At 38.9% G+C, this 22,969-nt stretch overlaps 6 non-coding genes across 6 annotated transcripts; all 6 read right to left on the minus strand.

Annotated features, from left to right (window-relative positions):
• Positions 1-4,514: 4,514 nt before the first annotated feature.
• TRNAS-GCU (transfer RNA serine (anticodon GCU)) lies at positions 4,515-4,596 on the minus strand. Its single transcript has one exon. It is a non-coding gene; the product is annotated as a tRNA-Ser (tRNA).
• A 1,007-nt stretch (positions 4,597-5,603) lies between these two features.
• On the minus strand, positions 5,604-5,685 carry TRNAS-GCU (transfer RNA serine (anticodon GCU)). The gene has a single exon. It is a non-coding gene; the product is annotated as a tRNA-Ser (tRNA).
• A 3,185-nt stretch (positions 5,686-8,870) lies between these two features.
• TRNAS-GCU (transfer RNA serine (anticodon GCU)) lies at positions 8,871-8,952 on the minus strand. The gene has a single exon. It is a non-coding gene; the product is annotated as a tRNA-Ser (tRNA).
• A 1,007-nt stretch (positions 8,953-9,959) lies between these two features.
• Positions 9,960-10,041, minus strand: TRNAS-GCU (transfer RNA serine (anticodon GCU)). Its single transcript has one exon. It is a non-coding gene; the product is annotated as a tRNA-Ser (tRNA).
• Positions 10,042-14,594: 4,553 nt separating this feature from the next.
• On the minus strand, positions 14,595-14,676 carry TRNAS-GCU (transfer RNA serine (anticodon GCU)). Its single transcript has one exon. It is a non-coding gene; the product is annotated as a tRNA-Ser (tRNA).
• Positions 14,677-15,683: 1,007 nt separating this feature from the next.
• Positions 15,684-15,765, minus strand: TRNAS-GCU (transfer RNA serine (anticodon GCU)). Its single transcript has one exon. It is a non-coding gene; the product is annotated as a tRNA-Ser (tRNA).
• Positions 15,766-22,969: the final 7,204 nt, after the last annotated feature.

A 22,969-nucleotide genomic window follows, 5' to 3' on the forward strand; every position in this document is an offset into this window, starting at 1 on the left:
GCTATACGCGGTCACCGTGACATCCGTGGAATGTAGACCAGGTCAGCGAATGGCTCATGTTCAAATTTTAGAAATCTACAGCTTGAAAGAAGAGCAGAAATTGCAAAGATCATTTCTGAATGCTTTTCGTGGATCTTATAGTTAAACTCCTAGAAATAAGAGATGTAGTAAATGATACATTAACCAAGGATGTTGAAAGCTTTGCTACACTTGATGCACTCCAATGCTAGAAATGTGTACTTAGCGCTTCTTAAGTAGCATGGAATGCATGAATTCCCTTTAGATTTTGTCTTCAAGTGAGTGGAGAATAGGTCTGCTATCGTTTACTGGACTTCATCTAAAGGATTGTGTTTTGTAGTCTAGTATGTGTTAGTTCTACACATAAAATTGGGGAGGCTAATAATGTGAATTTTTGTTTGATTGTTGCAATTAAGACAAGGCTTAGGGTTAAGCTCTACATATCAGGGGGAAAACTGTTCTCTTTGCCCAGGTGAGAAACCGCAACAACATTAAATCTAAAATAAATAAGGATCCGTGTCTATTTATGTAGTGAAAGTGCCACGGATCCTCCTTTAAAATGGCCTCATATTTACAAGTTGTCATTCGATAAGGTGATCCACACATGGGCAAATGAGTTGGCAAAGTTCTACAAGAAACCGTGAGATACGTAGAAATTGCAAAGATCATTTCTGAATGCTTTTCGTGGATCTGATAGTTAAACTCCTAGAAATTTAGAGATGTAGTAAATGATATAGTTCTCTTTGCCCAGGTGAGGAACCGCTACAGCATTAAATCTAAAATAAATAAGGATCCGTGCTTATTTATATAGTGAATGTTCCACGGATCCTCCTTTAAAATGGACTGATATTTACAAGAAGATGACAGTTGTCATTCGATAAGGTGATCCACACATGGGCAAATGAGTTGGCAAAGTTCTACAAGAAACCGTGAGATACGTAGAAATTGCAAAGATCATTTCTGAATGCTTTTCGTGGATCTGATAGTTAAACTCCTAGAAATTTAGAGATGTAGAAAATGATATAGTTCTCTTTGCCCAGGTGAGGAACCGCTACAGCATTAAATCTAAAATAAATAAGGATCCGTGCTTATTTATATAGTGAATGTTCCACGGATCCTCCTTTAAAATGGACTGATATTTACAAGAAGATGACAGTTGTCATTCGATAAGGTGATCCATCCACACAAGGCAAAATGAATTGGCAAAGTTCTACAAGAAAGCTTTGAAGAAAAGTCAACGAAGATGGGATTCGAACCCATGCGTGCAGAGCACAATGGATTAGCAGTCCATCGCCTTAAACACTCGGCCACCTCGTCTGGCTTTGGTGTTTTTTAGCGGTTAGACGCGGTCCGTGCTATACGCGGTCACCGTGACATCCGTGGAATGTAGACCAGGTCAGCGAATGGCTCATGTTCAAATTTTAGAAATCTACAGCTTGAAAGAAGAGCAGAAATTGCAAAGATCATTTCTGAATGCTTTTCGTGGATCTTATAGTTAAACTCCTAGAAATAAGAGATGTAGTAAATGATACATTAACCAAGGATGTTGAAAGCTTTGCTACACTTGATGCACTCCAATGCTAGAAATGTGTACTTAGCGCTTCTTAAGTAGCATGGAATGCATGAATTCCCTTTAGATTTTGTCTTCAAGTGAGTGGAGAATAGGTCTGCTATCGTTTACTAGACTTCATCTAAAGGATTGTGTTTTGTAGTCTAGTATGTGTTAGTTCTACACATAAAATTGGGGAGGCTAATAATGTGAATTTTTGTTTGATTGTTGCAATTAAGACAAGGCTTAGGGTTAAGCTCTACATATCAGGGGGAAAACTGTTCTCTTTGCCCAGGTGAGAAACCGCAACAACATTAAATCTAAAATAAATAAGGATCCGTGTCTATTTATGTAGTGAAAGTGCCACGGATCCTCCTTTAAAATGGCCTCATATTTACAAGTTGTCATTCGATAAGGTGATCCACACATGGGCAAATGAGTTGGCAAAGTTCTACAAGAAACCGTGAGATACGTAGAAATTGCAAAGATCATTTCTGAATGCTTTTCGTGGATCTGATAGTTAAACTCCTAGAAATTTAGAGATGTAGTAAATGATATAGTTCTCTTTGCCCAGGTGAGGAACCGCTACAGCATTAAATCTAAAATAAATAAGGATCCGTGCTTATTTATATAGTGAATGTTCCACGGATCCTCCTTTAAAATGGACTGATATTTACAAGAAGATGACAGTTGTCATTCGATAAGGTGATCCACACAAGGCAAAATGAATTGGCAAAGTTCAACAAGAAAGCTTTGAAGAAAAGTCGACGAAGATGGGATTCGAACCCATGCGTGCAGAGCACAAAGGATTAGCAGTCCATCGCCTTAACCACTCGGCCACCTCGTCTGGCTTTGGTGTTTTTTAGCGGTTAGACGCGGTCCGTGCTATACGCGGTCACCGTGACATCCGTGGAATGTAGACCAGGTCAGCGAATGGCTCATGTTCAAATTTTAGAAATCTACAGCTTGAAAGAAGAGCAGAAATTGCAAAGATCATTTCTGAATGCTTTTCGTGGATCTTATAGTTAAACTCCTAGAAATAAGAGATGTAGTAAATGATACATTAACCAAGGATGTTGAAAGCTTTGCTACACTTGATGCACTCCAATGCTAGAAATGTGTACTTAGCGCTTCTTAAGTAGCATGGAATGCATGAATTCCCTTTAGATTTTGTCTTCAAGTGTGTAGAGAATAGGTCTGCTATCGTTTACTGGACTTCATCTAAAGGATTGTGTTTTGTAGTCTAGTTTGTGTTAGTGCTACACATAAAATTGGGGAGGCTAATAATGTGAATTTTTGTTTGATTGTTGCAATTAAGACAAGGCTTAGGGTTAAGCTCTACATATCAGGGGGAAAACTGTTCTCTTTGCCCAGGTGAGGAACCGCAACAACATTAAATCTAAAATAAATAAGGATCCGTGTCTATTTATGTAGTGAAAGTGCCACGGATCCTCCTTTAAAATGGCCTCATATTTACAAGAAGATGACAGTTGTCATTCGATAAGGTGATCCACACATGGGCAAATGAGTTGGCAAAGTTCTACAAGAAACCGTGAGATACGTAGAAATTGCAAAGATCATTTCTGAATGCTTTTCGTGGATCTGATAGTTAAACTCCTAGAAATTTAGAGATGTAGTAAATGATATAGTTCTCTTTGCCCAGGTGAGGAACCGCTACAGCATTAAATCTAAAATAAATAAGGATCCGTGCTTATTTATATAGTGAATGTTCCACGGATCCTCCTTTAAAATGGACTGATATTTACAAGAAGATGACGGTTGTCATTCGATAAGGTGATCCATCCACACAAGGCAAAATGAATTGGCAAAGTTCTACAAGAAAGCTTTGAAGAAAAGTCGACGAAGATGGGATTCGAACCCATGCGTGCAGAGCACAATGGATTAGCAGACCATCGCCTTAACCACTCGGCCACCTCGTCTGGCTTTGGTGTTTTTTAGCGGTTAGACACGGTCCGTGCTATACGCGGTCACCGTGACATCCGTGGAATGTAGACCAGGTCAGCGAATGGCTCATGTTCAAATTTTAGAAATCTACAGCTTGAAAGAAGAGCAGAAATTGCAAAGATCATTTCTGAATGCTTTTCGTGGATCTTATAGTTAAACTCCTAGAAATAAGAGATGTAGTAAATGATACATTAACCAAGGATGTTGAAAGCTTTGCTACACTTGATGCACTCCAATGCTAGAAATGTGTACTTAGCGCTTCTTAAGTAGCATGGAATGCATGAACTCCCTTTAGATTTTGTCTTCAAGTGTGTGGAGAATAGGTCTGCTATCGTTTACTGGACTTCATCTAAAGGATTGTGTTTTGTAGTCTAGTTTGTGTTAGTTCTACACATAAAATTGGGGAGGCTAATAATGTGAATTTTTGTTTGATTGTTGCAATTAAGACAAGGCTTAGGGTTAAGCTCTACATATCAGGGGGAAAACTGTTCTCTTTGCCCAGGTGAGGAACCGCAACAACATTAAATCTAAAATAAATAAGGATCCGTGTCTATTTATGTAGTGAAAGTGCCACGGATCCTCCTTTAAAATGGCCTCATATTTACAAGAAGATGACAGTTGTCATTCGATAAGGTGATCCACACATGGGCAAATGAGTTGGCAAAGTTCTACAAGAAACCGTGAGATACGTAGAAATTGCAAAGATCATTTCTGAATGCTTTTCGTGGATCTGATAGTTAAACTCCTAGAAATTTAGAGATGTAGTAAATGATATAGTTCTCTTTGCCCAGGTGAGGAACCGCTACAGCATTAAATCTAAAATAAATAAGGATCCGTGCTTATTTATATAGTGAATGTTCCACGGATCCTCCTTTAAAATGGACTGATATTTACAAGAAGATGACAGTTGTCATTCGATAAGGTCATCCACACAAGGCAAAATGAATTGGCAAAGTTCTACAAGAAAGCTTTGAAGAAAAGTCGACGAAGATGGGATTCGAACCCATGCGTGCAGAGCACAATGGATTAGCAGTCCATCGCCTTAACCACTCGGCCACCTCGTCTGGCTTTGGTGCTTTTGAGCGGTTAGACGCGGTCCGTGCTATACGCGGTCACCGTGACATCCGTGGAATGTAGACCAGGTCAGCGAATGGCTCATGTTCAAATTTTAGAAATCTACAGCTTGAAAGAAGAGCAGAAATTGCAAAGATCATTTCTGAATGCTTTTCGTGGATCTTATAGTTAAACTCCTAGAAATAAGAGATGTAGTAAATGATACATTAACCAAGGATGTTGAAAGCTTTGCTACACTTGATGCACTCCAATGCTAGAAATGTGTACTTAGCGCTTCTTAAGTAGCATGGAATGCATGAACTCCCTTTAGATTTTGTCTTCAAGTGTGTGGAGAATAGGTCTGCTATCGTTTACTGGACTTCATCTAAAGGATTGTGTTTTGTAGTCTAGTTTGTGTTAGTTATACACATAAAATTGGGGAGGCTAATAATGTGAATTTTTGTTTGATTGTTGCAATTAAGACAAGGCTTAGGGTTAAGCTCTACATATCAGGGGGAAAACTGTTCTCTTTGCCCAGGTGAGGAACCGCAACAACATTAAATCTAAAATAAATAAGGATCCGTGTCTATTTATGTAGTGAAAGTGCCACGGATCCTCCTTTAAAATGGCCTCATATTTACAAGAAGATGACAGTTGTCATTCGATAAGGTGATCCACACATGGGCAAATGAGTTGGCAAAGTTCTACAAGAAACCGTGAGATACGTAGAAATTGCAAAGATCATTTCTGAATGCTTTTCGTGGATCTGATAGTTAAACTCCTAGAAATTTAGAGATGTAGTAAATGATATAGTTCTCTTTGCCCAGGTGAGGAACCGCTACAGCATTAAATCTAAAATAAATAAGGATCCGTGCTTATTTATATAGTGAATGTTCCACGGATCCTCCTTTAAAATGGACTGATATTTACAAGAAGATGACAGTTGTCATTCGATAAGGTCATCCACACAAGGCAAAATGAATTGGCAAAGTTCTACAAGAAAGCTTTGAAGAAAAGTCGACGAAGATGGGATTCGAACCCATGCGTGCAGAGCACAATGGATTAGCAGTCCATCGCCTTAACCACTCGGCCACCTCGTCTGGCTTTGGTGCTTTTAAGCGGTTAGACGCGGTCCGTGCTATACGTGGTCACCGTGACATCCGTGGAATGTAGACCAGGTCAGCGAATGACTCATGTTCAAATTTTTGAAATCTACAGCTTGAAAGAAGAGCAGAAATTGCAAAGATCATTTCTGAATGCTTTTCGTGGATCTTATAGTTAAACTCCTAGAAATAAGAGATGTAGTAAATGATACATTAACCAAGGATGTTGAAAGCTTTGCTACACTTGATGCACTCCAATGCTAGAAATGTGTACTTAGCGCTTCTTAAGTAGCATGGAATGCATGAATTCCCTTTAGATTTTTTTTCTTCAAGTGTGTGGAGAATAGGTCTGCTATCGTTTACTGGACTTCATCTAAAGGATTGTGTTTTGTAGTCTAGTTTGTGTTAGTTCTACACATAAAATTGGGGAGGCTAATAATGTGAATTTTTGTTTGATTGTTGCAATTAAGACAAGGCTTAGGGTTAAGCTCTACATATCAGGGGGAAAACTGTTCTCTTTGCCCAGGTGAGGAACCGCAACAACATTAAATCTAAAATAAATAAGGATCCGTGTCTATTTATGTAGTGAAAGTGCCACGGATCCTCCTTTAAAATGGCCTCATATTTACAAGAAGATGACAGTTGTCATTCGATAAGGTGATCCACACATGGGCAAATGAGTTGGCAAAGTTCTACAAGAAACCGTGAGATACGTAGAAATTGCAAAGATCATTTCTGAATGCTTTTCGTGGATCTGATAGTTAAACTCCTAGAAATTTAGAGATGTAGTAAATGATATAGTTCTCTTTGCCCAGGTGAGGAACCGCTACAGCATTAAATCTAAAATAAATAAGGATCCGTGCTTATTTATATAGTGAATGTTCCACGGATCCTCCTTTAAAATGGACTGATATTTACAAGAAGATGACAGTTGTCATTCGATAAGGTGATCCATCCACACAAGGCAAAATGAATTGGCAAAGTTCTACAAGAAAGCTTTGAAGAAAAGTCAACGAAGATGGGATTCGAACCCATGCGTGCAGAGCACAATGGATTAGCAGTCCATCGCCTTAAACACTCGGCCACCTCGTCTGGCTTTGGTGTTTTTTAGCGGTTAGACGCGGTCCGTGCTATACGCGGTCACCGTGACATCCGTGGAATGTAGACCAGGTCAGCGAATGGCTCATGTTCAAATTTTAGAAATCTACAGCTTGAAAGAAGAGCAGAAATTGCAAAGATCATTTCTGAATGCTTTTCGTGGATCTTATAGTTAAACTCCTAGAAATAAGAGATGTAGTAAATGATACATTAACCAAGGATGTTGAAAGCTTTGCTACACTTGATGCACTCCAATGCTAGAAATGTGTACTTAGCGCTTCTTAAGTAGCATGGAATGCATGAATTCCCTTTAGATTTTGTCTTCAAGTGAGTGGAGAATAGGTCTGCTATCGTTTACTGGACTTCATCTAAAGGATTGTGTTTTGTAGTCTAGTATGTGTTAGTTCTACACATAAAATTGGGGAGGCTAATAATGTGAATTTTTGTTTGATTGTTGCAATTAAGACAAGGCTTAGGGTTAAGCTCTACATATCAGGGGGAAAACTGTTCTCTTTGCCCAGGTGAGAAACCGCAACAACATTAAATCTAAAATAAATAAGGATCCGTGTCTATTTATGTAGTGAAAGTGCCACGGATCCTCCTTTAAAATGGCCTCATATTTACAAGTTGTCATTCGATAAGGTGATCCACACATGGGCAAATGAGTTTGCAAAGTTCTACAAGAAACCGTGAGATACGTAGAAATTGCAAAGATCATTTCTGAATGCTTTTCGTGGATCTGATAGTTAAACTCCTAGAAATTTAGAGATGTAGTAAATGATATAGTTCTCTTTGCCCAGGTGAGGAACCGCTACAGCATTAAATCTAAAATAAATAAGGATCCGTGCTTATTTATATAGTGAATGTTCCACGGATCCTCCTTTAAAATGGACTGATATTTACAAGAAGATGACAGTTGTCATTCGATAAGGTGATCCACACAAGGCAAAATGAATTGGCAAAGTTCAACAAGAAAGCTTTGAAGAAAAGTCGACGAAGATGGGATTCGAACCCATGCGTGCAGAGCACAAAGGATTAGCAGTCCATCGCCTTAACCACTCGGCCACCTCGTCTGGCTTTGGTGTTTTTTAGCGGTTAGACGCGGTCCGTGCTATACGCGGTCACCGTGACATCCGTGGAATGTAGACCAGGTCAGCGAATGGCTCATGTTCAAATTTTAGAAATCTACAGCTTGAAAGAAGAGCAGAAATTGCAAAGATCATTTCTGAATGCTTTTCGTGGATCTTATAGTTAAACTCCTAGAAATAAGAGATGTAGTAAATGATACATTAACCAAGGATGTTGAAAGCTTTGCTACACTTGATGCACTCCAATGCTAGAAATGTGTACTTAGCGCTTCTTAAGTAGCATGGAATGCATGAATTCCCTTTAGATTTTGTCTTCAAGTGTGTAGAGAATAGGTCTGCTATCGTTTACTGGACTTCATCTAAAGGATTGTGTTTTGTAGTCTAGTTTGTGTTAGTGCTACACATAAAATTGGGGAGGCTAATAATGTGAATTTTTGTTTGATTGTTGCAATTAAGACAAGGCTTAGGGTTAAGCTCTACATATCAGGGGGAAAACTGTTCTCTTTGCCCAGGTGAGGAACCGCAACAACATTAAATCTAAAATAAATAAGGATCCGTGTCTATTTATGTAGTGAAAGTGCCACGGATCCTCCTTTAAAATGGCCTCATATTTACAAGAAGATGACAGTTGTCATTCGATAAGGTGATCCACACATGGGCAAATGAGTTGGCAAAGTTCTACAAGAAACCGTGAGATACGTAGAAATTGCAAAGATCATTTCTGAATGCTTTTCGTGGATCTGATAGTTAAACTCCTAGAAATTTAGAGATGTAGTAAATGATATAGTTCTCTTTGCCCAGGTGAGGAACCGCTACAGCATTAAATCTAAAATAAATAAGGATCCGTGCTTATTTATATAGTGAATGTTCCACGGATCCTCCTTTAAAATGGACTGATATTTACAAGAAGATGACGGTTGTCATTCGATAAGGTGATCCATCCACACAAGGCAAAATGAATTGGCAAAGTTCTACAAGAAAGCTTTGAAGAAAAGTCGACGAAGATGGGATTCGAACCCATGCGTGCAGAGCACAATGGATTAGCAGTCCATCGCCTTAACCACTCGGCCACCTCGTCTGGCTTTGGTGTTTTTTAGCGGTTAGACACGGTCCGTGCTATACGCGGTCACCGTGACATCCGTGGAATGTAGACCAGGTCAGCGAATGGCTCATGTTCAAATTTTAGAAATCTACAGCTTGAAAGAAGAGCAGAAATTGCAAAGATCATTTCTGAATGCTTTTCGTGGATCTTATAGTTAAACTCCTAGAAATAAGAGATGTAGTAAATGATACATTAACCAAGGATGTTGAAAGCTTTGCTACACTTGATGCACTCCAATGCTAGAAATGTGTACTTAGCGCTTCTTAAGTAGCATGGAATGCATGAACTCCCTTTAGATTTTGTCTTCAAGTGTGTGGAGAATAGGTCTGCTATCGTTTACTGGACTTCATCTAAAGGATTGTGTTTTGTAGTCTAGTTTGTGTTAGTTCTACACATAAAATTGGGGAGGCTAATAATGTGAATTTTTGTTTGATTGTTGCAATTAAGACAAGGCTTAGGGTTAAGCTCTACATATCAGGGGGAAAACTGTTCTCTTTGCCCAGGTGAGGAACCGCAACAACATTAAATCTAAAATAAATAAGGATCCGTGTCTATTTATGTAGTGAAAGTGCCACGGATCCTCCTTTAAAATGGCCTCATATTTACAAGAAGATGACAGTTGTCATTCGATAAGGTGATCCACACATGGGCAAATGAGTTGGCAAAGTTCTACAAGAAACCGTGAGATACGTAGAAATTGCAAAGATCATTTCTGAATGCTTTTCGTGGATCTGATAGTTAAACTCCTAGAAATTTAGAGATGTAGTAAATGATATAGTTCTCTTTGCCCAGGTGAGGAACCGCTACAGCATTAAATCTAAAATAAATAAGAATCCGTGCTTATTTATATAGTGAATGTTCCACGGATCCTCCTTTAAAATGGACTGATATTTACAAGAAGATGACAGTTGTCATTCGATAAGGTCATCCACACAAGGCAAAATGAATTGGCAAAGTTCTACAAGAAAGCTTTGAAGAAAAGTCGACGAAGATGGGATTCGAACCCATGCGTGCAGAGCACAATGGATTAGCAGTCCATCGCCTTAACCACTCGGCCACCTCGTCTGGCTTTGGTGCTTTTAAGCGGTTAGACGCGGTCCGTGCTATACGCGGTCACCGTGACATCCGTGGAATGTAGACCAGGTCAGCGAATGACTCATGTTCAAATTTTAGAAATCTACAGCTTGAAAGAAGAGCAGAAATTGCAAAGATCATTTCTGAATGCTTTTCGTGGATCTTATAGTTAAACTCCTAGAAATAAGAGATGTAGTAAATGATACATTAACCAAGGATGTTGAAAGCTTTGCTACACTTGATGCACTCCAATGCTAGAAATGTGTACTTAGCGCTTCTTAAGTAGCATGGAATGCATGAATTCCCTTTAGATTTTTTTTCTTCAAGTGTGTGGAGAATAGGTCTGCTATCGTTTACTGGACTTCATCTAAAGGATTGTGTTTTGTAGTCTAGTTTGTGTTAGTTCTACACATAAAATTGGGGAGGCTAATAATGTGAATTTTTGTTTGATTGTTGCAATTAAGACAAGGCTTAGGGTTAAGCTCTACATATCAGGGGGAAAACTGTTCTCTTTGCCCAGGTGAGGAACCGCAACAACATTAAATCTAAAATAAATAAGGATCCGTGTCTATTTATGTAGTGAAAGTGCCACGGATCCTCCTTTAAAATGGCCTCATATTTACAAGAAGATGACAGTTGTCATTCGATAAGGTGATCCACACATGGGCAAATGAGTTGGCAAAGTTCTACAAGAAACCGTGAGATACGTAGAAATTGCAAAGATCATTTCTGAATGCTTTTCGTGGATCTGATAGTTAAACTCCTAGAAATTTAGAGATGTAGTAAATGATATAGTTCTCTTTGCCCAGGTGAGGAACCGCTACAGCATTAAATCTAAAATAAATAAGGATCCGTGCTTATTTATATAGTGAATGTTCCACGGATCCTCCTTTAAAATGGACTGATATTTACAAGAAGATGACAGTTGTCATTCGATAAGGTGATCCACACATGGGCAAATGAGTTGGCAAAGTTCTACAAGAAACCGTGAGATACGTAGAAATTGCAAAGATCATTTCTGAATGCTTTTCGTGGATCTGATAGTTAAACTCCTAGAAATTTAGAGATGTAGTAAATGATATAGTTCTCTTTGCCCAGGTGAGGAACCGCTACAGCATTAAATCTAAAATAAATAAGTATCCGTGCTTATTTATATAGTGAATGTTCCACGGATCCTCCTTTAAAATGGACTGATATTTACAAGAAGATGACAGTTGTCATTCGATAAGGTTATCCATCCACACAAGGCAAAATGAATTGGCAAAGTTCTACAAGAAAGCTTTGAAGAAAAGTCAATGAAGATGGGATTCGAACCCATGCGTGCAGAGCACAATGGATTAGCAGTCCATCGCCTTAAACACTCGGCCACCTCGTCTGGCTTTGGTGTTTTTTAGCGGTTAGACGCGGTCCGTGCTATACGCGGTCACCGTGACATCCGTGGAATGTAGACCAGGTCAGCGAATGGCTCATGTTCAAATTTTAGAAATCTACAGCTTGAAAGAAGAGCAGAAATTGCAAAGATCATTTCTGAATGCTTTTCGTGGATCTTATAGTTAAACTCCTAGAAATAAGAGATGTAGTAAATGATACATTAACCAAGGATGTTGAAAGCTTTGCTACACTTGATGCACTCCAATGCTAGAAATGTGTACTTAGCGCTTCTTAAGTAGCATGGAATGCATGAATTCCCTTTAGATTTTGTCTTCAAGTGAGTGGAGAATAGGTCTGCTATCGTTTACTGGACTTCATCTAAAGGATTGTGTTTTGTAGTCTAGTATGTGTTAGTTCTACACATAAAATTGGGGAGGCTAATAATGTGAATTTTTGTTTGATTGTTGCAATTAAGACAAGGCTTAGGGTTAAGCTCTACATATCAGGGGGAAAACTGTTCTCTTTGCCCAGGTGAGAAACCGCAACAACATTAAATCTAAAATAAATAAGGATCCGTGTCTATTTATGTAGTGAAAGTGCCACGGATCCTCCTTTAAAATGGCCTCATATTTACAAGTTGTCATTCGATAAGGTGATCCACACATGGGCAAATGAGTTGGCAAAGTTCTACAAGAAACCGTGAGATACGTAGAAATTGCAAAGATCATTTCTGAATGCTTTTCGTGGATCTGATAGTTAAACTCCTAGAAATTTAGAGATGTAGTAAATGATATAGTTCTCTTTGCCCAGGTGAGGAACCGCTACAGCATTAAATCTAAAATAAATAAGGATCCGTGCTTATTTATATAGTGAATGTTCCACGGATCCTCCTTTAAAATGGACTGATATTTACAAGAAGATGACAGTTGTCATTCGATAAGGTGATCCACACAAGGCAAAATGAATTGGCAAAGTTCAACAAGAAAGCTTTGAAGAAAAGTCGACGAAGATGGGACTCGAACCCATGCGTGCAGAGCACAATGGATTAGCAGTCCATCGCCTTAACCACTCGGGCACCTCGTCTGGCTTTGGTGTTTTTTAGCAGTTAGACGCGGTCCGTGCTATACGCGGTCACCGTGACATCCGTGGAATGTAGACCAGGTCAGCGAATGGCTCATGTTCAAATTTTAGAAATCTACAGCTTGAAAGAAGAGCAGAAATTGCAAAGATCATTTCTGAATGCTTTTCGTGGATCTTATAGTTAAACTCCTAGAAATAAGAGATGTAGTAAATGATACATTAACCAAGGATGTTGAAAGCTTTGCTACACTTGATGCACTCCAATGCTAGAAATGTGTACTTAGCGCTTCTTAAGTAGCATGGAATGCATGAATTCCCTTTAGATTTTGTCTTCAAGTGAGTGGAGAATAGGTCTGCTATCGTTTACTGGACTTCATCTAAAGGATTGTGTTTTGTAGTCTAGTATGTGTTAGTTCTACACATAAAATTGGGGAGGCTAATAATGTGAATTTTTGTTTGATTGTTGCAATTAAGACAAGGCTTAGGGTTAAGCTCTACATATCAGGGGGAAAACTGTTCTCTTTGCCCAGGTGAGGAACCGCAACAACATTAAATCTAAAATAAATAAGGATCCGTGTCTATTTATGTAGTGAAAGTGCCACGGATCCTCCTTTAAAATGGCCTCATATTTACAAGTTGTCATTCGATAAGGTGATCCACACATGGGCAAATGAGTTGGCAAAGTTCTACAAGAAACCGTGAGATACGTAGAAATTGCAAAGATCATTTCTGAATGCTTTTCGTGGATCTGATAGTTAAACTCCTAGAAATTTAGAGATGTAGTAAATGATATAGTTCTCTTTGCCCAGGTGAGGAACCGCTACAGCATTAAATCTAAAATAAATAAGGATCCGTGCTTATTTATATAGTGAATGTTCCACGGATCCTCCTTTAAAATGGACTGATATTTACAAGAAGATGACAGTTGTCATTCGATAAGGTGATCCACACAAGGCAAAATGAATTGGCAAAGTTCAACAAGAAAGCTTTGAAGAAAAGTCGACGAAGATGGGATTCGAACCCATGCGTGCAGAGCACAATGGATTAGCAGTACATCGCCTTAACCACTCGGGCACCTCGTCTGGCTTTGGTGTTTTTTAGCAGTTAGACGCGGTCCGTGCTATACGCGGTCACCGTGACATCCGTGGAATGTAGACCAGGTCAGCGAATGGCTCATGTTCAAATTTTAGAAATCTACAGCTTGAAAGAAGAGCAGAAATTGCAAAGATCATTTCTGAATGCTTTTCGTGGATCTTATAGTTAAACTCCTAGAAATAAGAGATGTAGTAAATGATACATTAACCAAGGATGTTGAAAGCTTTGCTACACTTGATGCACTCCAATGCTAGAAATGTGTACTTAGCGCTTCTTAAGTAGCATGGAATGCATGAATTCCCTTTAGATTTTGTCTTCAAGTGTGTGGAGAATAGGTCTGCTATCGTTTACTGGACTTCATCTAAAGGATTGTGTTTTGTAGTCTAGTTTGTGTTAGTGCTACACATAAAATTGGGGAGGCTAATAATGTGAATTTTTGTTTGATTGTTGCAATTAAGACAAGGCTTAGGGTTAAGCTCTACATATCAGGGGGAAAACTGTTCTCTTTGCCCAGGTGAGGAACCGCAACAACATTAAATCTAAAATAAATAAGGATCCGTGTCTATTTATGTAGTGAAAGTGCCACGGATCCTCCTTTAAAATGGCCTCATATTTACAAGAAGATGACAGTTGTCATTCGATAAGGTGATCCACACATGGGCAAATGAGTTGGCAAAGTTCTACAAGAAACCGTGAGATACGTAGAAATTGCAAAGATCATTTCTGAATGCTTTTCGTGGATCTGATAGTTAAACTCCTAGAAATTTAGAGATGTAGTAAATGATATAGTTCTCTTTGCCCAGGTGAGGAACCGCTACAGCATTAAATCTAAAATAAATAAGGATCCGTGCTTATTTATATAGTGAATGTTCCACGGATCCTCCTTTAAAATGGACTGATATTTACAAGAAGATGACGGTTGTCATTCGATAAGGTGATCCATCCACACAAGGCAAAATGAATTGGCAAAGTTCTACAAGAAAGCTTTGAAGAAAAGTCGACGAAGATGGGATTCGAACCCATGCGTGCAGAGCACAATGGATTAGCAGTCCATCGCCTTAACCACTCGGCCACCTCGTCTGGCTTTGGTGTTTTTTAGCGGTTAGACACGGTCCGTGCTATACGCGGTCACCGTGACATCCGTGGAATGTAGACCAGGTCAGCGAATGGCTCATGTTCAAATTTTAGAAATCTACAGCTTGAAAGAAGAGCAGAAATTGCAAAGATCATTTCTGAATGCTTTTCGTGGATCTTATAGTTAAACTCCTAGAAATAAGAGATGTAGTAAATGATACATTAACCAAGGATGTTGAAAGCTTTGCTACACTTAATGCACTCCAATGCTAGAAATGTGTACTTAGCGCTTCTTAAGTAGCATGGAATGCATGAACTCCCTTTAGATTTTGTCTTCAAGTGTGTGGAGAATAGGTCTGCTATCGTTTACTGGACTTCATCTAAAGGATTGTGTTTTGTAGTCTAGTTTGTGTTAGTTCTACACATAAAATTGGGGAGGCTAATAATGTGAATTTTTGTTTGATTGTTGCAATTAAGACAAGGCTTAGGGTTAAGCTCTACATATCAGGGGGAAAACTGTTCTCTTTGCCCAGGTGAGGAACCGCAACAACATTAAATCTAAAATAAATAATGATCCGTGTCTATTTATGTAGTGAAAGTGCCACGGATCCTCCTTTAAAATGGCCTCATATTTACAAGAAGATGACAGTTGTCATTCGATAAGGTGATCCACACATGGGCAAATGAGTTGGCAAAGTTCTACAAGAAACCGTGAGATACGTAGAAATTGCAAAGATCATTTCTGAATGCTTTTCGTGGATCTGATAGTTAAACTCCTAGAAATTTAGAGATGTAGTAAATGATATAGTTCTCTTTGCCCAGGTGAGGAACCGCTACAGCATTAAATCTAAAATAAATAAGGATCCGTGCTTATTTATATAGTGAATGTTCCACGGATCCTCCTTTAAAATGGACTGATATTTACAAGAAGATGACAGTTGTCATTCGATAAGGTCATCCACACAAGGCAAAATGAATTGCCAAAGTTCTACAAGAAAGCTTTGAAGAAAAGTCGACGAAGATGGGATTCGAACCCATGCGTGCAGAGCACAATGGATTAGCAGTCCATCGCCTTAACCACTCGGCCACCTCGTCTGGCTTTGGTGCTTTTAAGCGGTTAGACGCGGTCCGTGCTATACGCGGTCACCGTGACATCCGTGGAATGTAGACCAGGTCAGCGAATGGCTCATGTTCAAATTTTTGAAGTCTACAGCTTGAAAGAAGAGCAGAAATTGCAAAGATCATTTCTGAATGCTTTTCGTGGATCTTATAGTTAAACTCCTAGAAATAAGAGATGTAGTAAATGATACATTAACCAAGGATGTTGAAAGCTTTGCTACACTTGATGCACTCCAATGCTAGAAATGTGTACTTAGCGCTTCTTAAGTAGCATGGAATGCATGAATTCCCTCTAGATTTTGTCTTCAAGTGTGTGGAGAATAGGTCTGATATCTTTTACTGGACTTCATCTAAAGGATTGTGTTTTGTAGTCTAGTTTGTGTTAGTTCTACACATAAAATTGGGGAGGCTAATAATGTGAATTTTTGTTTGATTGTTGCAATTAAGACAAGGCTTAGGGTTAAGCTCTACATATCAGGGGGAAAACTGTTCTCTTTGCCCAGGTGAGGAACCGCAACAACATTACATCTAAAATAAATAAGGATCCGTGTCTATTTATGTAGTGAAAGTGCCACGGATCCTCCTTTAAAATGGCCTCATATTTACAAGAAGATGACAGTTGTCATTCGATAAGGTGATCCACACATGGGCAAATGAGTTGGCAAAGTTCTACAAGAAACCGTGAGATACGTAGAAATTGCAAAGATCATTTCTGAATGCTTTTCGTGGATCTGATAGTTAAACTCCTAGAAATTTAGAGATGTAGTAAATGATATAGTTCTCTTTGCCCAGGTGAGGAACCGCTACAGCATTAAATCTAAAATAAATAAGGATCCGTGCTTATTTATATAGTGAATGTTCCACGGATCCTCCTTTAAAATGGACTGATATTTACAAGAAGATGACAGTTGTCATTCGATAAGGTGATCCACACAATAGGTCTGCTATCGTTTACTGGACTTCATCTAAAGGATTGTGTTTTGTAGTCTAGTTTGTGTTAGTTCTACACATAAAATTGGGGAGGCTAATAATGTGAATTTTTGTTTGATTGTTGCAATTAAGACAAGGCTTAGGGTTAAGCTCTACTTATCAGGGGGAAACTGTTCTCTTTGCCCAGGTGAGGAACCGCAACAACATTAAATCTAAAATAAATAAGGATCCGTGTCTAATTATGTAGTGAAAGTGCCACGGATCCTCCTTTAAAATGGTCTCATATTTACAAGTTGTCATTCGATAAGGTGATCCACACATGGGCAAATGAGTTGGCAAAGTTCTACAAGAAACCGTGAGATACGTAGAAATTGCAAAGATCATTTCTGAATGCTTTTCGTGGATCTGATAGTTAAACTCCTAGAAATTTAGAGATGTAGTAAATTATATAGTTCTCTTTGCCCAGGTGAGGAACCGCTACAGCATTAAATCTAAAATAAATAAGGATCCGTGCTTATTTATATAGTGAATGTTCCACGGATCCTCCTTTAAAATAGACTGATATTTACAAGAAGATGACAGTTGTCATTCGATAAGGTGATCCATCCAAACAAGGCAAAATGAATTGGCAAAGTTCTACAAGAAAGCTTTGAAGAAAAGTCAACGAAGATGGGATTCGAACCCATGCGTGCAGAGCACAATGGATTAGCAGTCCATCGCCTTAAACACTCGGCCACCTTGTCTGGCTTTGGTGTTTTTTAGCGGTTAGACGCGGTCCGTGCTATACGCGGTCACCGTGACATCCGTGGAATGTAGACCAGGTCAGCGAATGGCTCATGTTCAAATTTTAGAAATCTACAGCTTGAAAGAAGAGCAGAAATTGCAAAGATCATTTCTGAATGCTTTTCGTGGATCTTATAGTTAAACTCCTAGAAATAAGAGATGTAGTAAATGATACATTAACCAAGGATGTTGAAAGCTTTGCTACACTTGATGCACTCCAATGCTAGAAATGTGTACTTAGCGCTTCTTAAGTAGCATGGAATGCATGAATTCCCTTTAGATTTTGTCTTCAAGTGTGTGGAGAATAGGTCTGCTATCGTTTACTGGACTTCATCTAAAGGATTGTGTTTTGTAGTCTAGTTTGTGTTAGTTCTACACATAAAATTGGGGAGGCTAATAATGTGAATTTTTGTTTGATTGTTGCAATTAAGACAAGGCTTAGGGTTAAGCTCTACATATCAGGGGGAAAACTGTTCTCTTTGCCCAGGTGAGGAACCGCAACAACATTAAATCTAAAATAAATAAGGATCCGTGTCTATTTATGTAGTGAAAGTGCCACGGATCCTCCTTTAAAATGGCCTCATATTTACAAGTTGTCATTCGATAAGGTGATCCACACATGGGCAAATGAGTTGGCAAGTTCTACAAGAAACCGTGAGATACGTAGAAATTGCAAAGATCATTTCTGAATGCTTTTCGTGGATCTGATAGTTAAACTCCTAGAAATTTAGAGATGTAGTAAATGATATAGTTCTCTTTGCCCAGGTGAGGAACCGCTACAGCATTAAATCTAAAATAAATAAGGATCCGTGCTTATTTATATAGTGAATGTTCCACGGATCCTCCTTTAAAATGGACTGATATTTACAAGAAGATGACAGTTGTCATTCGATAAGGTGATCCATCCACACAAGGCAAAATGAATTGGCAAAGTTCTACAAGAAAGCTTTGAAGAAAAGTCGACGAAGATGGGATTCGAACCCATGCATGCAGAGCACAATGGATTAGCAGTCCATCGCCTTAAACACTCGGCCACCTCGTCTGGCTTTGGTGTTTTTTAGCGGTTAGACGCGGTCCATGCTATACGCGGTCACCGTGACATCCGTGGAATGTAGACCAGGTCAGCGAATGGCTCATGTTCAAATTTTAGAAATCTACAGCTTGAAAGAAGAGCAGAAATTGCAAAGATCATTTCTGAATGCTTTTCGTGGATCTTATAGTTAAACTCCTAGAAATAAGAGATGTAGTAAATGATACATTAACCAAGGATGTTGAAAGCTTTGCTACACTTGATGCACTCCAATGCTAGAAATGTGTACTTAGCGCTTCTTAAGTGGCATGGAATGCATGAACTCCCTTTAGATTTTGTCTTCAAGTGTGTGGAGAATAGGTCTGCTATCGTTTACTGGACTTCATCTAAAGGATTGTGTTTTGTAGTCTAGTTTGTGTTAGTTCTACACATAAAATTGGGGAGGCTAATAATGTGAATTTTTGTTTGATTGTTGCAATTAAGACAAGGCTTAGGGTTAAGCTCTACATATCAGGGGGAAAACTGTTCTCTTTGCCCAGGTGAGGAACCGCAACAACATTAAATCTAAAATAAATAAGGATCCGTGTCTATTTATATAGTGAAAGTGCCATGGATCCTCCTTTAAAATGGCCTCATATTTACAAGAAGATGACAGTTGTCATTCGATAAGGTGATCCACACATGGGCAAATGAGTTGGCAAAGTTCTACAAGAAACCGTGAGATACGTAGAAATTGCAAAGATCATTTCTGAATGCTTTTCGTGGATCTGATAGTTAAACTCCTAGAAATTTAGAGATGTAGTAAATGATATAGTTCTCTTTGCCCAGGTGAGGAACCGCTACAGCATTAAATCTAAAATAAATAAGGATCCGTGCTTATTTATATAGTGAATGTTCCACGGATCCTCCTTTAAAATGGACTGATATTTACAAGAAGATGACAGTTGTCATTCGATAAGGTGATCCACACAATAGGTCTGCTATCGTTTACTGGACTTCATCTAAAGGATTGTGTTTTGTAGTCTAGTTTGTGTTAGTTCTACACATAAAATTGGGGAGGCTAATAATGTGAATTTTTGTTTGATTGTTGCAATTAAGACAAGGCTTAGGGTTAAGCTCTACATATCAGGGGGAAACTGTTCTCTTTGCCCAGGTGAGGAACCGCAACAACATTAAATCTAAAATAAATAAGGATCCGTGTCTAATTATGTAGTGAAAGTGCCACGGATCCTCCTTTAAAATGGCCTCATATTTACAAGTTGTCATTCGATAAGGTGATCCACACATGGGCAAATGAGTTGGCAAAGTTCTACAAGAAACCGTGAGATACGTAGAAATTGCAAAGATCATTTCTGAATGCTTTTCGTGGATCTGATAGTTAAACTCCTAGAAATTTAGAGATGTAGTAAATGATATAGTTCTCTTTGCCCAGGTGAGGAACCGCTACAGCATTAAATCTAAAATAAATAAGGATCCGTGCTTATTTATATAGTGAATGTTCCACGGATCCTCCTTTAAAATGGACTGATATTTACAAGAAGATGACAGTTGTCATTCGATAAGGTGATCCATCCACACAAGGCAAAATGAATTGGCAAAGTTCTACAAGAAAGCTTTGAAGAAAAGTCGATGAAGGTGGGATTCGAACCCATGCGTGCAGAGCACAATGGATTAGCAGTCCATCGCCTTAACCACTCGGCCACCTCGTCTGGCTTTGGTGCTTTTAGCGGTTAGACGCGGTCCGTGCTATACGCGGTCACCGTGACATCCGTGGAATGTAGACCAGGTCAGCGAATGGCTCATGTTCAAATTTTAGAAATCTACAGCTTGAAAGAAGAGCAGAAATTGCAAAGATCATTTCTGGATGCTTTTCGTGGATCTTATAGTTAAACTCCTAGAAATAAGAGATGTAGTAAATGATACATTAACCAAGGATGTTGAAAGCTTTGCTACACTTGATGCACTCCAATGCTAGAAATGTGTACTTAGTGCTTCATAAGTAGCATGGAATGCATGAATTCCCTTTAGATTTTGTCTTCAAGTGTGTGGAGAATAGGTCTGCTATCGTTTACTGGACTTCATCTAAAGGATTGTGTTTTGTAGTCTAGTTTGTGTTAGTTCTACACATAAAATTGGGGAGGCTAATAATGTGAATTTTTGTTTGATTGTTGCAATTAAGACAAGGCTTAGGGTTAAGCTCTACATATCAGGGGGAAAACTGTTCTCTTTGCCCAGGTGAGGAACCGCAACAACATTAAATCTAAAATAACTAAGGATCCGTGTCTATTTATGTAGTGAAAGTGCCACAGATCCTCCTTTAAAATGGCCTCATATTTACAAGAAGATCACAGTTGTCATTCGATAAGGTGATCCACACATGGGCAAATGAGTTGGCAAAGTTCTACAAGAAACCGTGAGATACGTAGAAATTGCAAAGATCATTTCTGAATGCTTTTCGTGGATCTGATAGTTAAACTCCTAGAAATTTAGAGATGTAGTAAATTATATAGTTATCTTTGCCCAGGTGAGGAACCGCTACAGCATTAAATCTAAAATAAATAAGGATCCGTGCTTATTTATATAGTGAATGTTCCACGGATCCTCCTTTAAAATGGACTGATATTTACTAGAAGATGACAGTTGTCATTCGATAAGGTGATCCACACAAGGCAAAATGAATTGGCAAAGTTCTACAAGAAAGCTTTGAAGAAAAGTCGACGAAGATGGGATTCGAACCCATGCGTGCAGAGCACAATAGATTAGCAGTCCATCGCCTTAACCACTCGGCCACCTCGTCTGGCTTTGGTGTTTTTTAGCGGTTAGACGCGGTCCGTGCTATACGCGGTCACCGTGACATCCGTGGAATGTAGACCAGGTCAGCGAATGGCTCATGTTCAAATTTTAGAAATCTACAGCTTGAAAGAAGAGCAGAAATTGCAAAGATCATTTCTGAATGCTTTTCGTGGATCTTATAGTTAAACTCCTAGAAATAAGAGATGTAGTAAATGATACATTAACCAAGGATGTTGAAAGCTTTGATACACTTGATGCACTCCAATGCTAGAAATGTGTACTTAGTGCTTCTTAAGTAGCATGGAATGCATGAATTCCCTTTAGATTTTGTCTTCAAGTGTGTGGAGAATAGGTTTGCTATCGTTTACTGGACTTCATCTAAAGGATTGTGTTTTGTAGTCTAGTTTGTGTTAGTTCTACACATAAAATTGGGGAGGCTAATAATGTGAATTTTTGTTTGATTGTTGCAATTAAGACAAGGCTTAGGGTTAAGCTCTACATATCAGGGGGAAAACTGTTCTCTTTGCCCAGGTGAGGAACCGCAACAACATTAAATCTAAAATAAATAAGGATCCGTGTCTATTTATGTAGTGAAAGTGCCACGGATCCTCCTTTAAAATGGCCTCATATTTACAAGAAGATGACAGTTGTCATTCGATAAGGTGATCCACACATGGGCAAATGAGTTGGCAAAGTTCTACAAGAAACCGTGAGATACGTAGAAATTGCAAAGATCATTTCTGAATGCTTTTCGTGGATCTGATAGTTAAACTCCTAGAAATTTAGAGATGTAGTAAATGATATAGTTCTCTTTGCCCAGGTGAGGAACCGCTACAGCATTAAATCTAAAATAAATAAGGATCCGTGCTTATTTATATAGTGAATGTTCCACGGATCCTCCTTTAAAATGGACTGATATTTACAAGAAGATAACAGTTGTCATTCGATAAGGTCATCCACACAAGGCAAAATGAATTGGCAAAGTTCTACAAGAAAGCTTTGAACAAAAGTCGACGAAGATGGGATTCGAACCCATGCGTGCAGAGCACAATGGATTAGCAGTCCATCGCCTTAACCACTCGGCCACCTCGTTTGGCTTTGGTGTTTTTTAGCGGTTAGACGCGGTCCGTGCTATACGCGGTCACCGTGACATCCGTGGAATGTAGACCAGGTCAGCGAATGGCTCATGTTCAAATTTTAGAAATCTACAGCTTGAAAGAAGAGCAGAAATTGCAAAGATCATTTCTGAATGCTTTTCGTGGATCTTATAGTTAAACTCCTAGAAATAAGAGATGTAGTAAATGATACATTAACCAAGGATGTTGAAAGCTTTGCTACACTTGATGCACTCCAATGCTAGAAATGTGTACTTAGCGCTTCTTAAGTAGCATGGAATGCATGAATTCCCTTTAGATTTTGTCTTGAAGTTTGTGGAGAATAGGTCTGATATCGTTTACTGGACTTCATCTAAAGGATAGTGTTTTGTAGTCTAGTTTGTGTTAGTTCTACACATAAAATTGGGGAGGCTAAAAATGTGAATTTTTGTTTGATTGTTGCAATTAAGACAAGGCTTAGGGTTAAGCTCTACATATCAGGGGGAAAAACTGTTCTCTTTGCCCAGGTGAGGAACCGCAACAACATTAA

Source organism: Pelobates fuscus, chromosome 1, assembly GCF_036172605.1.
Source record: "Pelobates fuscus isolate aPelFus1 chromosome 1, aPelFus1.pri, whole genome shotgun sequence".
Classification (NCBI taxonomy): domain Eukaryota; kingdom Metazoa; phylum Chordata; class Amphibia; order Anura; family Pelobatidae; genus Pelobates; species Pelobates fuscus.